General features: G+C 35.2%; 1 long non-coding RNA gene across 3 annotated transcripts in view; it reads left to right on the top strand.

Moving 5' to 3' along the window:
- The window catches only part of LOC131837968 (uncharacterized), a 29,585-nt gene extending 3,487 nt beyond the window's left edge, over positions 1–26,098 (top strand). Inside the window, exons 2-7 of one of the 3 annotated variants that reach the window (XR_009356393.1) lie at positions 10,887–11,044; positions 11,652–11,744; positions 12,034–12,172; positions 23,015–23,094; positions 25,051–25,159; positions 25,591–26,098. This is a non-coding gene — a long non-coding RNA (uncharacterized LOC131837968). Of the gene's footprint in view, positions 1–10,886; positions 11,045–11,651; positions 11,745–12,033; positions 12,173–22,960; positions 23,095–25,050; positions 25,160–25,590 lie in introns of all 3 variants that reach the window. The other 2 variants (XR_009356392.1, XR_009356391.1) reach the window with 2 other exon arrangements.
- The last annotated feature ends 833 nt before the right edge of the window (positions 26,099–26,931 follow it).

The following is a 26,931-nucleotide window of genomic DNA, read 5'->3' as shown; positions in this document are numbered from 1 at the left end:
TGAATCTCACTCTAGAAAAAAATAAATAAAATAGCCATACATCTATTAGATATTTGAAATTATATCTTAAAATTTTACTACAAAGATAATTCACTCAGGTGCCCCTCATGTTCAGTTTTAGAAGCCTGGGTGGCTCAGTCATTAAACATCTGCCTTTGACTAAGGTCATGATCCCAGGATCCTGGGATTGAGTCCCATTTCGTACTCCTTGCTCTGTGAGAAGCCTGCTTCTCCCTCTTATGCTTTCCCTGCTTGTATTCCCTCTCTTACTGTCTCTTGCCTCTATCAAATAAATAAAATCTTTAAAAAAATAAAAATAAAACCCAAAAATCTGATGAAATCTATCAAAATGTTAATAGAGCTATTAAGGTAGTTTAGCAAGGTTGTAGGACCCGAGATTGACATACAGAAGTCAATAGTATTTTATACCAGCAACTATCAAAAATGAAATTTAGAATTACCATTTCTTTTAAAGACTTTACTTATTTATTTGCCCGAGAGAGAGTGAGAGTGAGAGAGAGAGCGAGAGAGAACACACAAGAAGGAGGGAGCAGCAGGCAGAGGGAGAAACAGGCTCCTAGTTGAGGAAGGAGCCCAACGTGGGACTCTATCCCAGGACAACAGGATCATGACCTGAGCTGAAGAGCCACCCAGATGTCCCCCCAAAATTATAATTTTTAATAGGATAAAAAATGAAATACTTAGGAATAAAGTTGACAAAATGTGTGCAAGACCTAAAAACTGAAAACCATAAAACAGTGCTGAAAGAAATTAAAGAAATCCTAAATAACTAGAACAGTCATTATTATTTATTACAGTCATGGGTCAGGAGACACATTATTGCTAGTAAGTCAGTTTGGTCTGAACTGACCTGTTGATTCAACACCAAATCAAAATCCCACCAAATGTTTTTATGGAAGTTGACAAGCCAATTTTAAAGTTTAAATGGAAATGCAAAGGATTTAAAATAGCCAAAACAATTTTGAAAAAGAAAATGAAATTTGGAAGACTAATACTACTTGATTTCAAGGCTTTTTATAAAGTTACCATAATGGAGAGAGTGTTATAGTGATATAGTGTAGGCAAATAGATCAATGAAACGGAATAGGGAATTTATTAGGAGACACACACATAAGAACTCATTTTCACAAAGATGGAAAGGCAATTTAACAGAAAAAGTATAACCTTTACAAACAAATTGTGTTAAAACAAGGGGTATTCATATGTAAAAACATGAACTGCAATCCATACCTAGTACCAGATATAAAAACTAACTCAAAATTAGTTGTAGACCTAAAATGGTAAAAATTCTAGAGGTAAATAGGAGAAAAATTTTTGATTTTGGATTAGGCAAATAGCTCTTAAATATGACAGCAAAAACAACTCAGAGGGAAAATAATGATAAATTGGACTTTATCACAAAAAAAAATCTGCTCTTTTAAAGACATTGTTAAGAGAATGAAAAAGAATAAGGTTAAGATAGGACTAGCAGAAAGTATTTGGAAAATGTCTATCTGATAAAGAATTTGTGACTAGACTATAGACAGAACTCTTATAAACCAAGAGTAAGAATATGAACAACCCCAAAATTTAGACAGAAGATCGGATGGTAACCTTACCAAAGGAGATATATAGATAATAAACAAGCATAAGAAATGATGCTCAATATCATTACTTATTAGAAAAATGGAGGGGCGCCTGGGTGGCTCAGTGGGTTAAGCCTCTGTCTTCAGCTCAGGTCATGATCTCAGGGTCCTGGGATCGAGCCCTGCATCAGGCTCTCTGCTTATTATTTATAGGCATTAAAATAGCTAACATTAAAAAGATTGACCATACTAAGTGTTGGTGAGGTTATGAAGCAACCGTATTGGTACTGGTAGGAATATAAATTGGTACCATAACTGTGGAAATCAGTTTGACACTTTGCTAAAAGTTTAATATATCACCCATATGATTCAGTCAATTTCACTCTTAGGTATTTGCCCAAGAGAAACAAAACCTACATCCAATGAAATACTTGTGCCTTTGTCTATACAGAATCAAACTGGGAAACAAGTGAAATGTACCATCAAGAGGTAGATGGGCAAACAACTTGTGATATATCCATTCAATGAAATTTATTCAACAATAAAAAGAAATGAACATATGCAACCTGGATAAATCTCAAAACAGTTACACTGAGTGAAAAAAGCCAAACAAAAACTGGTATCTGTCGTATGATTTCATTTATAAAAAAAAATCGAGATCAAAACTAACCTATCATGGCAGAAAACATACACATGGTTGCCTGGGGATGAGAAAGATTGGGAGGGAGTGGTTATAAAGGGGCATGAGGAACGATAGATTTTTTTTTTTTTTATTATTCTGATGATGGTTTTCCAGGTATGCACAAGTGTCAAAACTTATAAAATTAAACACTTTAACTAGATAGTTTATTGTATGTCAATTACATCTTAGTTGACTTGTTAAAAATTATTATTGAGATCAGTTTGATTTATTGCTCAATCTTTTATTGTGTTTTTTAGATAATTGGAAAGTCATAATTTTGTACACTTACTTGTGAAGTTCTTCCTTAAGAGACCTTGCCTTTCCAACTCATCAGAGGAATCCAAGGAGAGTTTATATAGGGAATCACCAGCAATTTTCACTGTACTCTTTATCTTAGTGTTTATATTATTAATGTACCAGGTATTGGGAAAAACATTTTATTTCCACACTTATATCCAATTTTCTTCTTTTTTTTTCCTTTACTGTAGCTCTCTGTGTAGTTACATTTCCCAATTTTCTATATAGTATACAGCCAACAATATACCTAAAATTTAAGATTCTTTACTCATGTTACTTTTCTTGGTCTAAATGTCAGGTCAATGAAACAGGGTTCAGATTTTTTTTTTTTTAAATTCACATGGAAACAGAAAATATTTATGCGTGGAAGTGGAGGAAAAATATAGGATTGCACATAAAGCATTATTATATCCATAGAGAAGTTCAGCATATAGGGCTTTCCATATATATTAATCTGTATCTCTTTACTGTTCTCACTGTTCACTTACTTCTAATAGGTCTTCTAAATGGAAGAGTTATTACTAGTCCATTATTAGTATTAACTCTTCCCTTCAAGAAATTTTGGCATCTTTTTCTGGTGTTCTATATTAGCATCTGCTATGACTTTAATTACTGTCCAGGTGGCTTCCAATCATTTGGTGCTCTCACCTTGGGAGCTATTCACCTCATTTCTATTCTCTTTCTTCCTATTTCAAATGTACAACTTTTGTTTATCTTCTGAGTATACCAAAGTTTTGGTAGTGTACTTTGAAATCCATTGCCCTTATAGGTTCTTCCAAACTCATGCTTTTTTTTTTTTTTTTTTTTCCCTCTTGGAGTTCTTTGAAGATGTATGCAAAGGGTGTCTCCCAATTTGAGTGGAGCAGGAGGATGGTTAAGAATAAAAATCAAAATGTAATTTTGATGTAGGGAAACCTGAACACTCTTATATACATAAAACTATCATAAGTCATCTGTCCAGGAAAAATATTAAAGAATATTTTGCTTTTACTGATTGGTTAAATGTAGCAAAGAAGGCAAGATGTGTTAGAAATGTAGAAAGAATTTTATTTCACTGGAGTTTAATGTGGTATATGGTACCCTAACAAATACTGAAAACTCCAGTGAATTTTCTACTTTACCTGCACCCTGTTGATGAAACATGTCAGTTTGATGAGAAGTCATCCAATGCAACTAGGTTCACAGTTAGTTTGATATAATAATGTAGGAGGTTGCATCTACAGATCTTTTAGCATTTTAGAAGTAGACATATGATTGGTAATTGGTTATTTGAAAATTCAAGTAATAAAATTAAGTAAAAGAGAATGTAAGCATGCACTGCACATGCCTATAGTAACTTCTTCCTATCTATTATCCAGAAATTTTCATCATGGTCTAGGTATCATGCCAGAGTTAAGCCAAGCAATCTAGCAATTCTGATTTTGGAATTGATTAGATCCTGCAAGTAACAACAATTCCCAAATTCCATTCATAGAAAGTTTCTTCTGAGCTGTTATCATGTTTGCATAATGTTATTTTCATACCAATGCTCATTTCACTGGTTCTCCTGGGTTCTGGGTTTATGTCAAGCAAGTGCAAGTGAAAAAAAATCTCAATATCAAGAAAAATTACGTAACAATGACCTAAAAGGCACTAAATACAAATAAAGTGATTTACTAGATTATTCAATAACAAAGTTGCCCTTAATAAGCTAGTTTGAATGATGGAGATTATTGAGCTATCATCTTAACAGATATGATGCTAAAATTCTAGTGAGGCACAGGTTTTGAGTTTATCCTCATCAAAATTTAGGTCGCAATTACTACCTTCAAAGCATTTACCCTTAAATGTAGTCTATATGAAGTTGGGTTGCATCACTGATTACCAATATATTTTTAAAAGCTACTATATTAACTAATTTTTTTAGATTTATTTATTTATTAGAGAGAGACAGTGCATACATGTGATGGAGGCGATTGGTGGGGAGGCGCAGAGAGGGAGAGAAGCAGGCTCCCCACTGAGCGTGGAGGAGCCCAAAAAGGGCTGGATTTCACAACCCTGAGATCATGACTTGAGCCGAAATCAAGAATCTGATGCTCAACCAACTGAGCCACCGAGGAGTCCCTTCACTAGTTTTTATGAAGTCCTTAGATTAAAAGTTCTTCTATCTTTGCATACTTTTAATACTCAGGTAATTTTAGTATTGTCTGTTACTTTGGTAGCTCTTCCATGGTATTCCTTCCTCTTTCCCTTCCCCCATTACCTCCCCATTTTGGCCTCATGTATCTGCACAACTTAAAATTTTGAACTAAGTACTTTAATGTAGTATATATAGACAAGAAAAAGTTCAATGTAACATTCCTTTGTCACTGCAAAATCATAAGTTACAGAGTGATAAGTAAAGATGTGATACATTGCTAAATTCTATAATAAAGTCTATGAAGTCACTTAAATTTTGCAGTATTTCTCTCTGAGAGTTTAATTATAACATTTCTTTAAGTACTATTGTGGAAGGATCTTTTGGTAGCTAAGGCAACTTCACTTTCCATCTATTTTGTCTATATAGAGGTAAAGACAGTCAATCAATCTTTTCTCAGCCTACCTTACTACTAGTAGTAACCATGCTACACATTTTAAGACAATGAGGCATAAACAGAGATATGTTTGTTTGTTTCCTAATAAAAGGGACAGATCTTATTGTCTCATACTCTCTTTCTTTCTTCCCACCTTGATCTGGACCTGTTGAATGGAGCTGAAGCAACTGTCTTTTCAATATGAGGCTAAGCAGTAAGATGTGGATAAAAGATCAAAATGCTAAAGATAGTAGAACACAAAGACATGGAGATCCTGGGTAACTGATGCCATCATTGACCAGTTGCACTTCAACTTATCCTTTTTTTTTTTTTTTAAGAGTTTATTTATTTATTTGATAGAGGGAGTAGAAGCATGGGGAGCTATAGGCAGAGGAAGAAGCAGGCTCTCCTTGAGCAGGGAGCCCACTTCCCATTGAGCAGGAGGCCAATGTGGGGCTCCATCCCAGGTTCCCTGGATGAGAACCTGATCCTAAGGCAGATGTTTGACTAACTGAGACACCCAGACACCCCAAGCTCAACATATTCTTCTATATTTCTTGCAATGTGAGATAAACATCATTATCACTAAAGCCTTTCTTATTTGGCTTTTTCAATTGCAGGCAAAAATACTTAACAATACCACCATTTTAAATTTTTTAAGTAAAAAAAAAAAAAAAACAAACTTCTCTACTTATGAAATTTCAACTTACAAATTTTCTTTCACTTGACCAAAGCTATGACTTAGAGAAAACATAACTATTCAACAGTAAATATGGTGAGTAGTCATGCATGGTTATTTTACCATAGGTTGTAGAATGATTTTTAAGGCATTTGTTTGTTTTACCTGTGCTTAGCTTTGAGGTGTATTATAATGGATATGTGAAAAAGGAATGAGTTATTTAAAGTGTTAGTTGGAAAGGCACATTATTAAAAAGAAGAAAAAATAATAATTTAAAAAATAGGTGAGAAGATAATGTTGTATAAGGTTATATAATAAATAACTTAATATTTATAACTCTCAAGAACAAATAGTGAATAGTGAAAGAAAATGGATTAAAAAAAATGACTAGTGAAATGAAAAAATATCTTGGGTGTGTGACCAGATATTTAACATCAATGCTGGTTACTTATCAAATGCAATTCAATTCATGAGTAAGTTTTACAATTGGCTTCAAAAGGTGATGAAAATATTGCTTCTGGAAATTTGTTAAAGTTAAGGCTGATTCACAAATTCAAGGCAATCTGAATGTTAACTATAACAAAACATGGCAGATAGGGTATTTGCAAAATGATTTACTTCACCGTTTAAATAATAAAAGACAATGAACATGCAATATTTACTTTTTTATCCCACTTCATGAAACTCGTTATTGGGATAACTGGAATTCTAGTTGCTGTCTTGGATCGTTAGGACAAAATAATACCCTTGAAATGATCATAATGTAAACTTGCAAATTTAAGTACTACTAATATACTTCTTACTCTGTCTCTGTCTTTGTCTCTCTCGCTCTCTGAACTTAAAATGAGGAATAATGAAGTCTATTTATTTTTTAAATGCACAGAAAGGAGGTCACTGTGGTTGTATCTTGACTCCGATTTGTCTGGACCAATCTCAGGTGTGGGGTATTCAGCTTCAAAAATTACCAAATTATGCTCTTGTAACATTTGGTAGAATCCCTGCTAGTTGAAGATTGACTGATACCTCACATTAATGTCTGTCAACTAAAGAATAAGTAACTATAAATGCTTGCTGTCAGTGAAAGCAGGTTAAAAAGTGAGGTGAGTATGAGAATAACTTTGCACACATTGAAGGAGGTATAAGAGTAGTATCAGGACCTGAGTTGCATCAACTACCCATAGGCATGTTTCAAACGATTATAAATATACCTGTGTGAAAATTCTAAACATTCTATTGTTGTTCAGTAAATCCTAGTTGTCTTCTCAGCCCTCTTGAGGTGGCTGAGGGGGTGGAAAGGAAAGATTAGAACATCTTCAGGTGCATATCTGTTGTAAAAGTCCTAGTCAATAAACTTTATTTTTGCTTCTCTTGAAATCTGTTGCTACAATTCAGATTTTAAATTAGGAAATATATTCTTCTTAGTTATTTTTGAATCACTGGAGTTATATGCTCAGCATTCCCTCTCAAAGCACATGTGTTTACCTTGCTGAAAGTTTAGCATATAAGACTTACTTTTCTTTATAATTCTACATTCTTAAGAACTTCAATTCCCGGGCACTGGGTGGCTCAGTGGGTTAAAGCCTCTGCCTTCAGTTCAGTTCATGATCCCAGGGTCCTGGGATCGAGTCCTGCATTGGGCTCTCTGTTCAGCGGGGAGCCTGCTTCCCACTCTCCCTCTGCCTGCCTCTCTTCCTACTTGTGATCTCTCTCTCTCTCGGTCAAATAAATAAATAAAATCTTTAAAAAAAAATGGTGATGGTGAATAGAAAATGAGGAAGGACTGGAATCATTATAAAACCAATACAGCAAAGAGCCAAAGAGATAAGACTTTTAGAAAGTAGAGACTTGGGATAAAGGAAACCATGGGAGAGGACAGGCATATAGTCCCATATGATTTAGGTGGGGAAACTGAGATGTCTAAGACAGTTGATGGACTGTGTTTAGGCCTGAAATAACTCAACCAGGACAATCACTTTGTGTTCTAGAGGAGGGAGAGAGAAGAGAAATCTGACATAGGGAGTAAAGCCACTCTATCTCTAGGACTATACTAGGATACAGGAAGCAGTGTCTTTCAATTCTAAAATTAGAAACTTTAAATATTGGTGGGTACAAAAATGGTGAAAACATCTGCTGTTATGTTACCCACAACAAAATTAAAACTTTGAGTATATTGTTGAAATAGAGATAGAATAGAACTTAAAATGAGTGTGGTCATCAAAGGAAAGTAAATTGAAATTGATTAAACAGTACTCATTAACATTAATTTAAGAAACATAAATGGGTATTTGGCAATTGGTAGGCCCTTTGCTTGGTGTGTTTTCTTTTCTGTGCTATATTAGAGAATATAAACTTTCATGTATATTTTAAACATTTACAGACTTCCATTAGGATACCTGAGATCTCTCATCTTCTAACTCAGTTTTTCCCAAGGGTATATAGGCCTTCATTCCAACTTCTCCAATTCTGTGGTTGAGAAAGAATTGATACTACCAACTTAGAAGCATCATATATTCCTACGTCAAATATTCATGCTAAAATTAAGTGCCAAGATATATTCATATACAGAAACACACACAAACATACAATTTTTGTATTCTATCTTGCTCTGGATTATCCAATGTTTTCTTCAATTAGTTCAGAAAGAGGAAAGCTGAGCAAGCCAAAGCTGACCCATATATGACACGTCCAAGTGAAGCTTTTAAAGTATGTTCCCTTTAATAGCAAAAACTATTCTGTTTAAGCCTTCTAAGATCATTCTACTTAGGCTAGAACCTGTTTGCTTAATCAGTAGATAAAGTCTTAAGTGGCCTTTAAAAAAAAAAAAAGCCCGATTTTGTTTTGGTGGGGAGGAGGGGTAAAAGAAGACAGAGCTTAATTAACCAGACTGACAGGCTCCATAGATCTCTCAAGTGTTTAAATTAAGGATTGCAAGTTCTTGAAACTTGACAAGCCAGGCAGGATTGTCACCGCTGCTGTCTGAAGCAGAGGTAAGTACAGATTAGGCTTGTCCTATCTCTATCATAAGCATTTTGCTGGGATCTAAAAACTTCACACTGTGAACAGACTTGCAGGCTTTCTTTATTCCTGGAAAATTTGAGCAATAATTAAAGTCTCAAAATTTTCAAATAAAGATTGTTCATTTGCAATAATTTTTTTTCTCGGATGGAATGGCAGTATTACTGTATTAAATGTTTTTGCGCGTGCGCGCGCGCGCGCACACACACACACACGTTCCTTTATTAAAAAGAAATAGTTATTTGTACCACGCACTGGGGGCTCTCAGGTTTTGTGTATTCACATCAAAAACAGCCTGATGTGCATCGAATCACTGGCTATAGTGCTTAGGGGCTAGTGAATGTTAGTAGCTCCCACCCACCTGGTCAGAGCTTTCCTGTGGAATGAGATGGATCCTTTCGGTTATTTATTTTCTCCGTGTGCATATAGTCACAAATATAAATATATACATATGCTTGGAGCATGTTCCACTACATTCGACATCTGGCAGGTCTCCATTAGGAGACTTCTGATGCTTCCAATGAGTAATAAAATGGAATTACAAGAAGGGGGTGAGAATGGGGAGGAAATAATGCAAATGACGGCCCAGGAGACTCTTTCTTTGAATTTAGGTAAGTTTCAAGTGTGTATCTGCTGTAAAACATCAAATCCTGATCTTTAACCAACTCCTGTTTATATGCTGATTTCTGGAAGATCAAAGGCATTTCGATATTAGAAATACACCTTTCAGATATTTGTGTGTTGATACCTCCTTGCAGAGAAAGCTTTTCTCATGCTTACATAAAACAATGGCCTAACCATATTAAATATTTTGAGGCATTTGCAGAATGGGCATGCACTATATTCCCAAAAAGGAAAAAAAAAAAAGTATTTATTTTCTAGAGGAAAAAAACGTTTTGGCTCTCTCTGTCACCTGGCTGAAGAATAAAAAAAATAAATAAAAAAAGGAAAGGAAGAGGGAAAAAAAAGTTACTGTGTGCAGTTAATATCGAACAGCAGCCATCTCCAGATGATCCCTGCTGCATCCAATTTCTGCCAAAATGCTTTCTGTTAAACCTCCATCAAACAGACACACGGCGCACAAAAGAAAACCTCATCACCAAGGGAAACTAATCCACCGGTGCGCAATGTAAGCCTGTCAACTTTTTATTATAAGAAGTCATCACTCATTTCAGTGAAGATTAAAAGTATGACTAAATTGAGAAAATCCTCTTAGCCATTTGGAATTTTAATAGAGGAGAAAAGGGGGTGAGTAAAATTTAGACTCTGTGTGTGAGTGCGTGTGTGCGTGTGTGTGTGTGTGTGTGTGTGAGGCCGGGTGCATGTATATAAATGGACACACAGTATCTACATGCCTATGTGTGTATGCACATGCATACGGACATTTGTCTATGCACGTTATTTGGGTGAATATTGTAATTATGTACATAACTTCAGCCCCCTCCAAAGGAAAAGCGACTGAAATTCATACATAAACATGTAGCCTTGTAGTAGGTTTTCTCAGTTACCACAGACAAACAGTCTCTGATTCAGAGGAACTTAAGAGATAAGAATGGAAAATGAGTCCTCACAGCTTTAATTACATCGCCACTGGCAACAAGGTGTTACAGTGGCAGAATGACAATTGCTTTTACTCAGAGTATAGATTCAGGGTCAATATGCTATTTCATCCTAGTACACCCGAGCAGATGAGCACCATGTTGTTTCTGTATTGGCCTTGCAATACTTGATTCCTGCAGGAAAAGTTAGTCTGATGTGCAATTAGAATTACAGGAGATACACGCATCCATAGCTAACGGGAGCTAGGTTTTGTAGATTATATTGAATGTGGTGCGTTTCATTTAAGCTGTCACTGAAAATGTGGGTAATCTTTTACATTTAAAGACCAGAACCATCTTGCCTTTCCAAAGATTTTACCTGTGTTTAAGCACAAGTATTTCTCCAGGATGAAGTTTGAAAATGATCAGCTATCATCCCTGAAGTCCTAAGTTACCTTGTTAAAATTCACACAGAGCACTTTAAGTTTGTATAACTCCTCCCATGCCTTGGTGAACTCTTTCCCCCTCTCTTCACAGCACAGTAATAAGGTTACACAAGTCATTTGGTTATGAACTCCACATAAGTCCACCTGATCACTGGAGAACAAACAAGTAAGTCTCATCACTTGCCGAGCAGGAAAACTACAACTGTATCTTACCTTTCTGGAGTTACACAGGCACCAACGGGCAGTGAAGTGAGTTGATATTCTTTCTGCAAATGACTAAAGACCTTGTACGACCAGGAAACCTGCCTCTTAGAGCATAGCAGAGCAGTGATGCTGACACCTTTGGGAGAGGATGGGGAAACCCGTCAGCAATTTCAGCGTCTTCTGGCCTTTTGATTAAAGTCTTCCCACACCCACCCCCACGCCCAAACTAACTAAACCCCTTTGCTAGTGGTAGACAACCACTGAACTGTTTCTGCTTCGAGAGCCTACTTTACTTTCCATAACCTTCCCTTCTATCCAATGAAAAGCAACTGTGGCCTTTTACTAAGTAAATGAGCAAATATTTTCCCAGTGTTCACCAGGTTAGATCCCCATTTAATTAAACTGGCTCATTATGTCCCTATCTGATTAGCAGAGTAGAATCAATTATTCAATGCACAAACATGGCTGCAGGAGCTAGAGGTGTATACAGAGCTGTTCATTTAATTCCAAGGACACTAATTAGGTACAAAGCAAGCAATAACTTTAACAATTGCAGGCACAAGCATACATGCAGTACAGGACAAGGGGAAAAAAAAAAAAAAAAAACAGGCCTTCATTTTCTTAATAAGCTGGATTCTCTTCCCCCTAACAGGGTCAAGAAAAAACAGAAAGCGAGAGAGGATGAAATGTAGATCAAGAAAGCCAAGCATCCAGGAAATAACCCTTGGGATTTGCATATGTAATGGTGTGCTGCTACTTTTGTACTTTATAATCAAACAGTAGGCAATTATCCAAATTATTGACAGCAGATTTCTCATTTCAACTGCAAATTAAGGCCATTAATAAAGCTTTCTAATGCAAAAGTGACTAATTAACTAATGGAATGGAACTCTGAAGCTGTGATATCAAAACCAGTCCACCACATATTGTGGAAACACAGGGGAACTAATTAGTTTAATTATCAAAACAGCTAATTAAAATTACACAGTTGCCTAATTAGTTCTTTGCATTTTTTTCTCTGGTTTAATTGACAGGATGGAGTTAAATAGGTAACCGGTCTCAAAGAGGGAAAGGGAAAAAACCAGGAATAGCTTCTGCTGAATATTTTAGCTGATGTTATCTCATTCATGTGGCAGACCAGTAACAGGAAAATAAATGACTCTCATCCTTTTGGTAAGCAACTCCAAATTTTCCAGACATAAATCTGCCCTCAGAGTAAGCTATCTAAAAAGATTTTCATGAAGTTAAAGGGCTGGGACGTCTTGATGCCTCCAAAAGGTCAGGGCGAACAAATATTTTGGAGGAGGACAGCATGTGGTTTTTCTTCAGGAAGTTAATTTTTCACGTAGTTTAATTTATACTGTACTGTATGTGTGGTTCCCTAATCACTGCCAAGGGACATGTAAAAACGGCTTAGATAGCAGAGTCGCTTCTACGCCCGAGTGCTGAAAGCTAGTGAGTGCTGGTGGTAGCAGTGACTGAATCTGAGATGAAAAACAGGTGCCTCTCCACAAGGTCTGAGAACTTTCTTAAGCTAATTACTTGATTCTGAGAAATAATAACAACAACAACAGTCGTATTCACGCGGTCTCAAGGATCTTTCTTCCTACTCTGCAGAGAAAATACAGCCCAAACAGGCTTTCCCTATCATTTCAGCACTTTTGGTGCTGGTCAGCACCCACAAATCCAAAACCTGGGTTGCCCTGTTCCTAGAACTATTAGAATCATGGAACTTTTTAACTGGAAAAGAGCTAAAGAAACCATAGAGTTCCTTCCCCTAAGTATAAATGAATTGAATAAAAATGTGTCATGCATTCTGATGTCTTCAGGGGATATATATCAGTTACTGGCCATGTGTGGAAAGTATTTCAAAATGATATTTTAAAATATAGCATCGCTCTGATAGCTTTCTCAATGAAAAGCAAATGGGCAAATAAGGTTATCACTGTTGTTAATGATTTTTGCTGGGCTTTTATTAGTCAATATGTGGGCCATGTTTTCAATATTATAAACAAATTTTTTGTGACTCTTTTCTGCCCAAATGACAGCTTTGTATTTAATATTATCAAAATTTGGGGGGTAGTTTGGCTTAAAAAGTGAGGGATACTTAAGTGAGCGGGGTCTTCTTGTTCCTGCCTTTTGTGGTTTCACTTTTTTTCCTTTTGCATATTAACAATTTGTGTCCAACTAAAAATTATATAATTAAAATAGTATACTATATATAAAATAATATGTATAGCTATATACATATATATAATGAAATATAAAATAAAATGAGTATTCATAAATCTATCCTACAGCTTAAGAGCTAAAACATGACAGATATCTTTGAAGTTATCTATGTTCCATTTGGAATGCATTCGCCTGCTCTACCCCAGCGAGTTAAAACACTACCCTGAGTTTTGCATTTATCATTCTTTTAGCACATGTATATACCATTAAAATATATTATTTAGTTTTGCTTAATTATATAAACAGAACATAATTAAGTCAACAGTCATTGGGGGATTGCTTTTATCATCTAACATAATTTCACTAAGACTCATCTATATAGCTGCATAGCAATTTAATGCATTTACTTTCTCCTATATAATATTCCTGTGTATGAATAAACTTTATTTATCTATTCCTTTGTTGATCACTTGGAAAGCAATCTGGCATTATTCTAAAGCTGAGAATGCACATATTTTAAAACCTAGCAATTTCACGTCTGAGAAAACACTCATACATATATGTTAAGAAATGTATAAAACATATTTTTAGTAAAATGGTTATGAGTTTTCTTAATTAGATTATTAATTATAATTAATCTTCACTCCTTACATACTACTGTTGAAACCAACAGAATCAACAGTATAAATAAGAGGGTAAAGAGGGGTTGTAGAGATGCCCTGCAGATAAAAAGGTTATTTGTTCAATGTTATCTAAATTATTTGCATTCAATATTCAATAAATATTTCTGAGTACTCCCATGTATCATGCACTTTTCCATTCATAGAGGATGTAGCACTGAATAAAATTGAGGAAGTGGCTGCTAGCATAAGGCCTTATTTTGTTGTGGAATATAGATACTGAACACAAATAAATAGTATGATATTAAGTAGTGGTAGTAGTACAGGTAAATACAGAGCCAAGTAGAAGCATAAAAAACAATGTGGCTTCTAGTTTAGATGGTATGGCCAAAGGATGTCTCTCTACCTCAATGAAGGTAAGAAAGAGGTCTTGCATGTATCTCAGGGAAGAATATTCTTGGCAGAACCACAAAGACTGTAAGGTGGTATTATTTTTATTGGTTTAGAAAAGCAGTAGAGATGTCACTGTAGGTGAAAAGGAATTGGTAAACCAAAGAAAGCTCAGATAATGTTGGAGAGTTAGACCAAGGCAAGCTCACATAGAGATTTATATCATTTAGTCCAGGTGTCATTGATGTCCTATAGTCTATAGTCCTATAGTCTGGATGTGAATAAAAGGGAACTATTTGATATTTTTATGCAGGAGAGTTAGTTAAATGATAAACATTATTTATGATGTTTAGAAACATCATACTGGATAATAAATGGAAAAACCTGTAGCAGGGGAAAAACAGAAGCAGGAAAACCTCTTGGATGGGAGTGATGGTCATTTAGATGAGAGAGGATGGTGTCTCAGTTTAGGTGGCAACAAGGGAGCTGGTAAGAAGTGATTAGCTGGAGAATAGATTTTAAAATGGAGTCAGAAATGGGGACCTCCATGCTACAATTGCAGAAGCGAATTCTGTTAACATCCAGCAAGTTTGGAAGATGCCCTTGAGAGAGAGTTGCAGCCTGGCCTAATATCCTGTTATCAGTCTGGCGAGACTCTGAGCGGAGCATCCAGCCAAACCCGTCTGAACTTTAAATTACAAAACAGTGAGATTATAACTTAATGTTGCTTTAAGTCACTAAGTCCGTGGTCCATAAGATCTCAGACATTGGGATGCAAAGAAAAGGGCATCTCAGAGAACGAAGAATGAACTGACTACAGAATACAGAATGGTTATGAGACAGAGTGGAGAACTCACTTGAGGCAGTAATAAATTTAAAGTACGACTTGTCAGAATTAGAAACTTGGATAAAGGCAAAGACTGGTTTAGGTGTTAGATTTAACTCAGATAGAGGATGGGCCAGTGAAATACGTGGAAGGAGAAAGGGGCAAGGGAAAGAAAGTTATATGCAGAAGAATGATCTTTATGTTAGGGCAAGTTACTCAAACAGGCTGAGTAAGGGAGTCGGGGAGTGAGGACAAGAAGAGGGGTAACACAGGGAAAACTCAAGTCCAATGCCCTGGATGTCTCAGTGGGATTAAAGATCTGAAGAAGGGGATCTTGTCAAAGCAGTCAAAGCAAGCTGACAAGGAGGAGTCTGCAATTATAAATTGGCCCTTAGATTTTATTTGGATTAGAGACCTTGACCAACCTTGTATCACTTTGCAGTGTCCTGAGTTTTGACCAAACTCTGCAGTAAGCTGACCTCTTTTCTCCTGAGTCTCCCATGTTTGAATGCTATTCCATCATTTATGAGTCTCTCCCAACTTTTGGGGATGCATTTCTCTGAGACTCATCCTCTTCTCAAACATGAATTCTTCTTACAGAAAAGGCTTGATTATTAGTCACAGTACCTTACTGGGATATTAGCAATCCAAATATTCTCCCCAATTTCAAATAAAGCCTTTGTCTTTGGTTTGGAAAAACAAAAAAATTCAGTCTCCGATATTTAGAGTAAGAAGATATTTTGTTGTTTCTGAAAACCACAGCACTTTCTGCCTCATCTAAAACAGACCTGCAAAATAAGGGTTATGGGCTAAATAATCTGTTTATTTACAGAACACATTTTTTATTACAGTCACACCCATTTGTTTACCTATTGTCCGAGTGTGCTTTTGTACAACAATGGCAGAGTTGAGTAGTCCCAATGAAGACTGTACAGCACACAAAATCTAAAATATTTACAAACTGTTTTTTTCAGGAAAACTTGCTGACCCTTGCCCTAATATCACCTTTCTCATGCCCTTTGGGTTTCATTATTGCTCCTCACCTCTATGTTATAAATGCTTAGAAATGGAGGAATAGGAATTGGAAAGATTAAAAAAAAGAGAGATAAAGATGTAGTATAGATTTACTAAATGTTTTTGCCTATAGCCCTGGAAAAGGGGAGGGAATCTAAAGCAAAGTATATATGAACAAATGAACAATCATACTCCTGCCTTTATGCTTTTTGTTTTGTGAGAAGAGAAGGAATTGAACTTTCTCAAGAAAGAGTAGTGCAATCGCAACACTCTGGTATGTTCTGGCATGCCTTTATGATGAAGAATACTGCTAAAGTTTGTTAACCCTTTGTGTCAGAGAGACAGAATTTGTTGTTGTTTTTTTTTTTGAAATTCACTTTTCCATGGTGACTCAGTGAGTCACAGAATATACTTCTGTATTTCTAACTGATATATTTAATTTTTTTCTGTATCCATTGGACCCTGGGTTCTGGATCAAGATGAGCTAATATTGTTTCCTATGACAAGAATATAAACACTAGAGAGACTCTTTCCTTAAGCCGACCTGAGACCAGCCCGATACAATGCAGAAAAACTTCAAAGTCATATAACAGAAAATTACAATGACCTCATCTTTTCTAAAATAAATCAAGAGGGGCACCCTGGTGGCTCAGTCGGTTAAGTGTCTGCCTGGGGCTCAGATCCTGATCCTGGGGTCCTGGGATTAAGTCCCTGCTCAGTGGGGAGCTTGCTTCTCCCTCTCTCTCCAGCTCCCCCTGCTTGTACACTCTCACTTAATAAAATAAAATAAAATAAAATAAAATAAAATAAAATAAACAAAATATAGAGATGTATAATTGTTGTTAACATTACTCTCGTTTTCTATGTCAGTCTTAGAGATTTTTCAGTATTGTACTAGTATCTTCAGAGAAATATCTTTTAGTTTTTGATGATCAACTCCATTGGTTTTTGTTTACTTAGATGTTTACTTTTCATTTTATGAATTTTTGATCTGAGTCCTTATGATTTTCTTTCTTCAACTTTGGGTTTACTATGCTATCTCTTTGAATTTATTGCATTGAGTATTTTGTTGAGTTTACATAGCAGATGGCCAATTTTTGTGAATGTTCTATATATGCCTGCAAAGAATATATAGCCTTTTTTTCTTGATGACAGTGTAAAAAAAAAACTAACAATTTTGATTACATATAAATTGTGGCTTGAAACATAATCATTATATATTTATATTATTTTAATGATTCTTTTCAAAATTTTTTGATGTTTGAAGTCTGCAGTTACTTAACTTTCTCAATACTCTATTCCCCAATAATGTAAAATACTCAAATGTTTTAACTCCAATATTCCTCCCTTCCATCTTCTATGTTTTTTGTCTGGCACTTCAGTTTCATCTTATTTTCTGAACTCCACAAAACTAACTTCTGTTTTACAGTCAAATGTAGAAGCTTCTGTTTTCTTCTATAGTCTCTTACTCTGTGACAGCTGGGAATCTTCTGTGCTTTCTCTCTGTGTCTCTCTCTTTTTCATTTATTCTCATGTTAAGTCAAAATTACTCTGATTTCATTTCTATTAAATACATGTCTTTTACCCCACTGTCACTGCTCTTTCCTCCAAACCAGTGAAGTCTACCATTATCTTACTCTGGACCACAGTTGAGTTTCCTACTTGGTCCTCCTGCCTCCAGCCTTGCTCTTTTCTCCCCACTCTACCCACACTGCAGCCAGAGTGGGATTTCACATCAAAACCTGATTTCTTGCAGAGGTTCCCTTTTTTTTTTTTTTTTTTTTTTTTTTAGAAAAATCTAAATTCCTTGATGTGGCATAACATGATGTTAGCTCTACTTCCACAGCCTAGTTTCTACCCACTTCTTCTCTTAGTAGTCTTTGGCTGACTTAACTATAATTGCTTTTTAAAAATTTTCTGTCTTTCCTGGTAGACACTAAATCTGTGATGGCAGGAATAAAATCTGTAGTGCTTATCATATAAAACCACTTAATAAATATTTGGTTAATTAATATTGAATGGATTTTTGAAAGCATGGAATTATTAAACAAAAGTGTTATTCTGGTAATATGCTTATATTAGAAAACTTCTGATGAGAAATGCATTGGGAATTACCCAAAAGGGGGATTTGATAACAAGTGAGTTTATCTTACATCCTCCAAAGGGGAAATATGGAGACTTTATGAGCCAACAAGGTGGCCAAGTAATCCTGAAATTTAGATAATGACAGTAAATAGAGAACACAGCATATTTTCTACAGTGAAACAATTGGCAAGAGAAGACAGAGTTATAACAAAAGATTGTAGACGAAATGAAATTGAAAACTGAAATTGTAGGCGACTCTTTTCTCTAGAACTCAAGGAATGTTTGATCTTGAGATAAATCACTTCATCTCTTGATGTCTCAATTTAACTATTGAGTATATAATGAATGATTATTCTTAACTACTGCATGGGGTATTGTGAGACTTAATTTGCTAATGTTTATAGAGTGCTTCAGATTGTCTGATTAAAAGTATGAAGTATCATCATTATACTATAAAAGAGCATGTGAAATTTTATTTTAATTTCATAAATATGAAATTACACCTTTCTACTTTCACTTAAAATGGTCTGAAATTCATACACATAGATTGGTGCATGTTTGAATCTAAGTCTCTAGGCACTTATGTTAACTGTTCTTAAAACTATCTTTAGGCCTCATCTGCATTTCTATTATTCAGAAAGTTCACAAGACTTTGACAGAAATAGATGTGAAAGGGCACAACTCCTTTTTTTTTGTTATTGATTTATTGCCCAAATAAGTTGAGATTACTGTATTATGATTATTTTTTCTTTCTTTTCAACCTTTCATTTTTTTGGTGAATGCTTCCCTCATTGTTAAATGTGATTAGTTTTCTATATATGGCAAATTTTTCCTCACATTATTAAATATCCTCTCAAGTACAATTTTGTGCCCAATGAGTGGAAGTCTACAGGTTCAATTATTTCTTTCTGAGACACTTTCTGGTGCTCCATGCTCTAGCTTCTCTCTATCCAGGTGCTCTCCATCCATGCCTGCTGCAGACCTTAAGAATTCAGTGTGACACTCCTCTGGTGCTTCCCTTATTTTCGGAATGTATTATTTTAAACCTCTTGGTTTTCTGCCTGTTCCTCTAGAGTCTTTCTTGGAAATATGTATGGGAGGTGAAAATTTGGTAATATTATCTGCAGAATGTATGTATGTATGCATGTATGTATTCATTTTAGAGAGAGAGTGAGTTAGGAACAAGGAGAGAAACAGAGTGGGAGGGAAGAGGGATAGAGGGGGAGGGAGAGGCAAAGAATCCCAAGCAGACTCCATGACAAGTGCAGAGCCCAGCTTGGGGCTTAATCTCACCACCCTGAGATCGACCTGAGCTGAAACAAAGTGCTGGATGCTTAACTGACTGAGCCACCCAGGTGCCCTCAAACTGTCATTATTTTATTTAAAAACTTAGTTGATAGTTTGAATACAAAATTCCTGCAGGAAGTATACTTCACTCAAAATGTTACAGAATTTCTCCATTTTCCTTGTTTCAGTGTTGCCATTTTTACTTCTGATTTTTCTATTCTATATATATATATATATATAATAAATATAATATATATATAAATACTTATATATTTTTCTTGCCAAGTTTAAGATCTTCTTTTTACCCTCAGTGTTATGTAATTGCATGATGAAACATATTATTAATCTTTTTTTCATTTATTGTACTTGGGACTCATAACTGCTTCTATATTCATATTCTATATGCATATTCACATTCTATATTCATATTCTATATTCAACATGTTATGATATCATATATTATGTAACCACTGAAAAAGAGTATCAGAGTGAATAAGGAAAATAATATTTTACTATAATTATGAAAATGAAAGACTCCTAAAAAGGCTGTGGGACTCCCTAGGACCTCCAGACCACAGTTTAACTGCTGCTGTATGTACAAACCCCCCCACACATGTGCATACACACAAAACCTTTTCTAGTATTATCTGGTTGGGTTTTTTTTTTTTTTTTGTCTTGTTTTATATTTTTTCTCCAGAATTTTTTTTTTTCTCATCTTATTTGTTTCATTTTTTTGGTCTTTCTTTTTTATGCTACAGGCTTTCTCAAACATCTGATAACATTTGACTGACAGTCCACAGTTAAGTATAATATACTGAAATCCTGATTGGTCACTATGGTTGGGGAAAGAATTTTCAACTAATGAGTTCATCCTAGGGAAGTGGCTTTCAATCGTATTAGAAGTAATGACCACTATTTTTTAAAGCAAATAATTAATAAAGCTCCACTTACTACTCTGAAATGAGAAGCATAGTAGTATGACCTACCCTATCAATGCATATAACTTCACCAAAAGTAATATGTCATAACTACAAAGTAAAAAGGAAATATAAAGTATTTAATAATAAAATTATATGCATTTCAATGTGTAAACCATCAGACATGGCTACTCTACACTTAGTGTGGACATAATGAGGTAATTATATGCTTGCACTTACTTGGAGAATCTCTAAAGGGGACAGCTGTGAATACAAACTGATACAGTTGTGCTGCTGAGTAGCACTGATATGAGCGGCACTTGTCTTGGTGATGTGATCTTATGAAATGAAAAATTCTTGACTAAACTCCAAACCAAACAATATTCTATCTAGCTTCAATTTATAAATGCATCCCCGAAATACTGTCTTTGTAAAGGTTATGTCAAAATACATTGTGTTTATATGTTAAAAAAGTGTTGTTTTGTATAAAACGTAGGTAGGTCCTAGATTCACACAGCTTTAAAAACTTTTTCTTTTTCCTATTTGATTGTCTACTACCATATCAGAAAGTCTTTAGGGATGTGGGTTAATTCTCCACTGTGAGGGAGTTTCATACATGAGAAGATGTCTAGAATCTGACTCTTACCCATTAAATCCCAGTAGTGCTCTCCCAATCACTGCAACAACCTATAAATTTGCAACCCACTATTCCAAGAATCACTGCTCTGCCATAGTTATAGCAAGAGCCTGAATTTTGCATGGAGAACCTTAAAGGCTGATTAAACCATCAGTTGCTCACTTAGTTTATAAATCAGCCCTTCATCCCCTGAGACTTCTTTGTGTGGCCCTGAAATTCTCTGGCTCTGAGTCTTCCGAGAGAGGGAAGTGAGAGTGGGCTGGCTGGCTGGGTTGAAGGCTAAAGTTTGAGAAGGCTGGATTGCTGAGAGTGGTCAGGATTTACCTAAATGCCCAAGGGCTTATTACAGAAACTCTTAGCCATCTCTGGTTACATGCCCTGTGGCTCCTGCCTTTTGTTACACTAGGTGCTTTGCAGTATCCTCCAGGGAAAACTGGCTTCTTTCTCCTCACTCTCCTTTTTTCTTCTTCTTCCTTTTTTTATTATTGTAATTTTATTTTTCTCAGTGTTCCAAGAGTCATTGTTTATGCATCACACCCAGTGCTCCATGCAATAGGTGCCCTCCATAATACCCACCACCACCAGGCTCACCCAACCTCCCATCCCTCCCCTCCCCAAACCCTCAGTTTGTGTCTCAGAGTTCACAGTCTCTCATGATTTGTCTCCCCCTCCAATTTCCCCCAACTCACTCCTCTCCTTCTCCCAATGTCCTCCCTGTCATTCCTTAAGCTCCACAAGTAAGTGAAACCATATGATAATTGGCTCTCTCTGCGTGATTTATTTCACTCAGCATAATCTCCTCCAATCCTGTCCATGTTGACCCAAAACAAAGAGGCAACTCAAAGAATGGGAGAAGATATTTGCAAATGACACTACAGACAAAGGGCTGATATCCAAGATCTATAAAGAACTCCTCACTCTCCTTTCAATAGGCACAATAGTCTTAGCTTCCTCTGGTCTTTTTGGCCAGTTAGCTCTCCTCCATTTATTTTCATTTTTAAAAATTTGTTGACCTCTCTTATCTGCTGTTGTCTTTTCCCTGGGTCTCCTCCTCGAGGTTGTAAAGATTTTTATTGCCTTTCACTTTTGGAAGATAATAAAGTTTAAGAAATAGCATTTAATCAACAATATTGAATTGGAAGTCCCTGTATTAATTTTGTAATTAGAAAAATCAATATTGTTTAAGGCATGACCGACACAAAGGATTTATAAAAAGGAAAGCCTAAGAGATTTCTAAACTATTACTTGCATTCTCTCAATTTTAACATCACAAATCTGTATGTCTGGACCACATCATCACAATCTCTGTTCTATTAGAATTGCCTTTCTAACAGAACTATGCCTTAACATTACTATTTAAGTTTTCACACACGGCTGATAAAAGACAACAGCCCTCTGTGGAATGTCTCTGCATTGTCATAAAAAGTGTTATCATGGCACTAATTTATTACATTGAATGTTGTCTCCTCATTTTAAAATTTTTATTTATTTCCACTCAGGGACCAAAAAAACTTTGTACTGTACTAAAATTTCCCTTGGTTTTTTTTTTTTTTTGTTCTGGAGAAAGAACATTTAAAGATTACAGAACTTAGTTTCTATATTTCTCTTTAATCAGGATATTTTGAAATGGGTAGGGCATTTCTCTGACCTTTACCCTTTATGTTTTATGAACTGTCTTGTATCTTTTTCCATACATTTGGTAAATTGAAGGGATTCCATCTTCAGAAGTAGGAGGTGATTCAAACAAATCAATAAAAATAATAAATAAGTAAAATTCTGAAATTGTGTGCAATGTTAAGAGACAAGTATATAAGATGAATTTAGTGTAAACATAAAATTTAAAAATTAAAAATAAAGCAAAAATAAAATTATTTTATTTATATTATTATGATATAATTGCATACAAATGGGTATAATTAATTTAGGAATATTGCTATTGCGTATTGCTATTTGTTAAGGGTCGCATCTTCTATTACCTCCTTTCATTTCTCTAAATCTCTCTGCTTACATTAGGAATGAAGTAGCTATAGTAAGTTGTGACCTCAGCAGCTTCCTCCTCTTCCTCAGGCCCAGCCTTTGCTTCTCTCTGTCTCTGGCTATTGCTCCCTATTTCAGCCATCTGGGCATTTTGTGAAATCAGTGGGGAGGTAAGTATACTTCATCATATGACTCTCATGAAAAATAAAAGAATTAGGCATTTTTTACACATACACTGAAAAAAATGGAAAAGAAAAATTCAGTCAAATTTAAGAAGAAAATAACAGAGAGGCATAAAGGCTTTGCTGATCTTGAAGCCAGTAGAAGTTTGGGATAGTACAAATGTTCTTCCAGTTAATGGAAGATCTTTGGCCAAAAAAGTTATTATCTCTTTAATTCCTTTGTATCTGATCTAGAAAGAAACAAAATATGAAATTATATACATATTACATACATCTATCTTTATCTAAAATCAAGAAAATGTGCTACCTTTATGGTGTACTTCATTATAGTAATGATATATCTTGCTTTTTCATAGGACTTTATTATTTTTTATTTACCAATAGAGGTTAGAATAATATTCTAAATATTAGTCAACAAGTTATTTGGCCTATATTATGTCAAAAAATGAAGAATGTAATGCTTTCATCAAATTGACTACAATTATAAAAGGAAACCTACAACTCAAAAGCAAAAGCAAAACAAAAAAAAAAATAAACACTAAAAAATGGGCAGAAAATTTGAATTGACAATTTTTCCAAAGAAGACATACAGATGACCAACAGATACATGAAACGATGCTCTATAGAATTTTTTAAAGATTTATTTATTTTAGAGGGGAGAGGGGCAGAGGAAAAGAGTCTTAAGCAGGTTCGGTGCTCAGCAGAAGTCAGACACAGGGCTCAATTCCACAAGCATAAGATCATGACCAAAACAGGAACCCAGAGTCAGTCGTCCAACAGACTGTGCCACCCAGGCACCCCAGAATGCTCTACATTTTTAAGCATTGGAAAAATGCAAATAAAAACCACAATAAGATATCATCTTACACCTATGAGAATGGCTCTTACCAAAAAGACTAGAAATAACACATGTTGCCAAAAATGTAGAAAAAAGGAAACACTGGTGTCCTATTGGTGGGAAAGTATATTGGTACAACCACAATAGAAATGATCACAGAGCCTTCTCAAAAAATTAAAAGTAGACCTACCTTATGATCCAGGAATTCCACTTCTGAGTATGTGTTTGAAGAAAATAAAAATATTGCGGTGTCTGGGTGGCTTGTTGGTTATGCTTCTACCTTCAGCTCAGGTCCTGATCCCAGGGTCCTGGAATGAGCCCCATGTTAGACACTCTGCTCAGAAGGGAGTGTGTTTCTCCCTCCCCTCTGCTTGTGCTCTCTCTCTCTCAAATAAACAAATAAAATCTTAAAAAAAAAAGAAAAAGAAAAATACTAACTCAAAAAGCTACATGTATCCCCATGTTCATTGAAGCATTATTTGCAACAGCTAAGATTCATATAAAATCTTTTTTCATTCATAAATGTATGGATAAAGAAATTGTGGCATTTATACATAATGGAATATTACTTGGCTAAAAAAGAATGAAATTTTGCTATTTGTGACAACATGGATGAAACTTGAGGGTATCATGCTAAGTGAAATTACTTAGAGAAAGACAAATACTGCATAATTTCACATAGATGTAAAATCTAAATAAAATAAAAAAAAATTAAAAACAATAAACAAAACAAAACAAAATAAAGTCATAATGAAGAGAACATATTGATGTTTGCAAGAGGGAGGGATGGAAGAAATGGGTGGACTGTTTTAGTTTAGTTTTGTTTTACTTAAATATGTTGAATTTTAAAATCTTATAGCTATGTGAAAGCACTAAGCTGAAAACATAAAAACTATTACTTAAAAAATTTGCCAGAATAAAATCTTGTTTGATTGTGACTCCAGAATACTTACCCCCAAAACACTGACATGAATGATTTTCTAATTTAAAAATTTTAGTGAACTTTAAAAAATATTTAGCACCATATCACTTTATTTGAAAGCTAAATGTCTGTGTTAGTTCTACATAACAAAGCTAATTTAAGTTGTTATTTTTGTGTCGTCTAGGGAAATGTATTAAAGAAAAAAGTCTCCAAAGATTTTTGCATTTATTAAAGGGATATTTAAAGGATGTCAAAGGATGATGAGACCATCATACAGTATCCAATATAAAAAGGTAAAGTTGAATTTTTCCCTCATTATTGTAAGGGAATATTATGCTGGAATTATGCAAAATCTTTCTAGTTCAGCAAACTACTAATTTTATATAGGGTTTTAGGGAGTTCAGGGATTGGCAGATGTTCGAAAGCATGAATGGGTTGTCATCTGTAAATGTATGGTTACTTGGGTGTGACTATTGTTGTTTGGTTGGTCCTCAGAGGTATATTAATTGGGGAAAATTTATTCCTAATTGGCTACTTCAAAAATAAGGACACTGTTGGTTGGCTAGCTTTTAAAGTGTGTTTAATAAAGTAAGTTATTTATTGATTGAATGAAGTTAAACATAGTTCTGATAGCTTCTTATTACCATGGCTAAAGAATATTAGTCTTTTCCTAGGAGTGTGGAAACTTGTAAAACTCTTAATCGTTATTTTTTTCTTCACTCAGTCAAAGCAGCAAGATATCATTAAGAATTGTCCAGACTTTCACCTCTGTTGTTGATTCTTCTTGAAGATGGGATTTCATTTGTGAAGACCTGATTTTCATTTTGTGTCAAATGACAAAATTTCTTTTTTTCTTTTTTTTTTTTTTTCTTCATTGAATCACTTATTGAAACATCTGCCAGGACAATGGTTGTGCTGAAGAATTTGAGACACTGGACAATAAACATTAAATGACTGTGAGACAGGCAAGAATAATTAGAAATACTATAAGAAGGGACTAGAATATACTTTGTTACCATAACCTGAGACTTTTCAGGCGTGACCAAGAAAACAAGTCCCAATATTCCCTAAGCTGCCTTTTTTATTAACTTAGATGTAGATTGTTTTATTCCACTTGTCATGTTAGTTCAGGTAGAACATGAAGTGTTAGTAATGGTTTTGATTGGACAAAAATAATTCAACACCATTCTATCATCTATAACCATAACCAGGATTATGATGGCCTTGGGTGGAAGCTGTCTACTTTGTGTCATCTCTTTGTAAGGTTCATCTTACATTTCTGCTTTAATCATTGTAGCTATAACTATTTAATGATACCTTCCTAAATCTTGTGCCATACCTAACACGTTAGGAATAATTTTATTTCAAGAAAATGAAATTGTAAGATGTAATGTTTTATCAGTTTTTCTTCCATTTACCCTCAGTTCAAGAATTCTTCCTTATTACATTGTGAACGTCCTTGTTATGTATCAAATTATTTTATCAATGGCTATTTATCCATGACAAGTCTCTCCAGGAAAGCAGAAACCACTTCAATTATTACAACACAAAAAATTTAATGGAGTGAAGTGATTACACAGGTGAGGACTGAGCTAGGACACCAAATGTGACATGGTAAGACAATCCACAGATCAGAAACAGAATGAAGCCACTACTACAAGGTCAAAGGGAGCCCAAGCGCTAGTTTCACCTTTAAATACCTCATCAGTGGGACTGCTTGGTAGGAGCAGAAGCTGCTGAGGAGGGAGAGCTGCTGCCAGAGACAACACTTCAGGCAGACAGGGAGGAGGAACACCCTGGCTTTTCTTTTCCTTTCATCAGCCAATATTTTGCCAAGGATGCCCATTGGAGAAGCCAGCTAACATATGATCTTGAGAAATGAAACCCATGGATGTCAGCTTTCCTGTTGAGGGGAGAATGAGACCTGAATCTTATTGGAAAGAGGCCTAGGATCGGCACTAACCAGCCAGGGATCCTCCTGCTACTCATCATCTACTCCCACCTTTCCACCTGCATGTACATCTCATACAACTTCATACCTTAGCATAAGTAAATCGTTTTAAAA

This window comes from Mustela lutreola, chromosome 8, assembly GCF_030435805.1.
Source record: "Mustela lutreola isolate mMusLut2 chromosome 8, mMusLut2.pri, whole genome shotgun sequence".
Classification (NCBI taxonomy): Eukaryota; Metazoa; Chordata; class Mammalia; order Carnivora; family Mustelidae; genus Mustela; species Mustela lutreola.
Note: the sequence above shows the minus strand (reverse complement) of the source record. Positions and strands in the feature narration are given on the sequence as shown.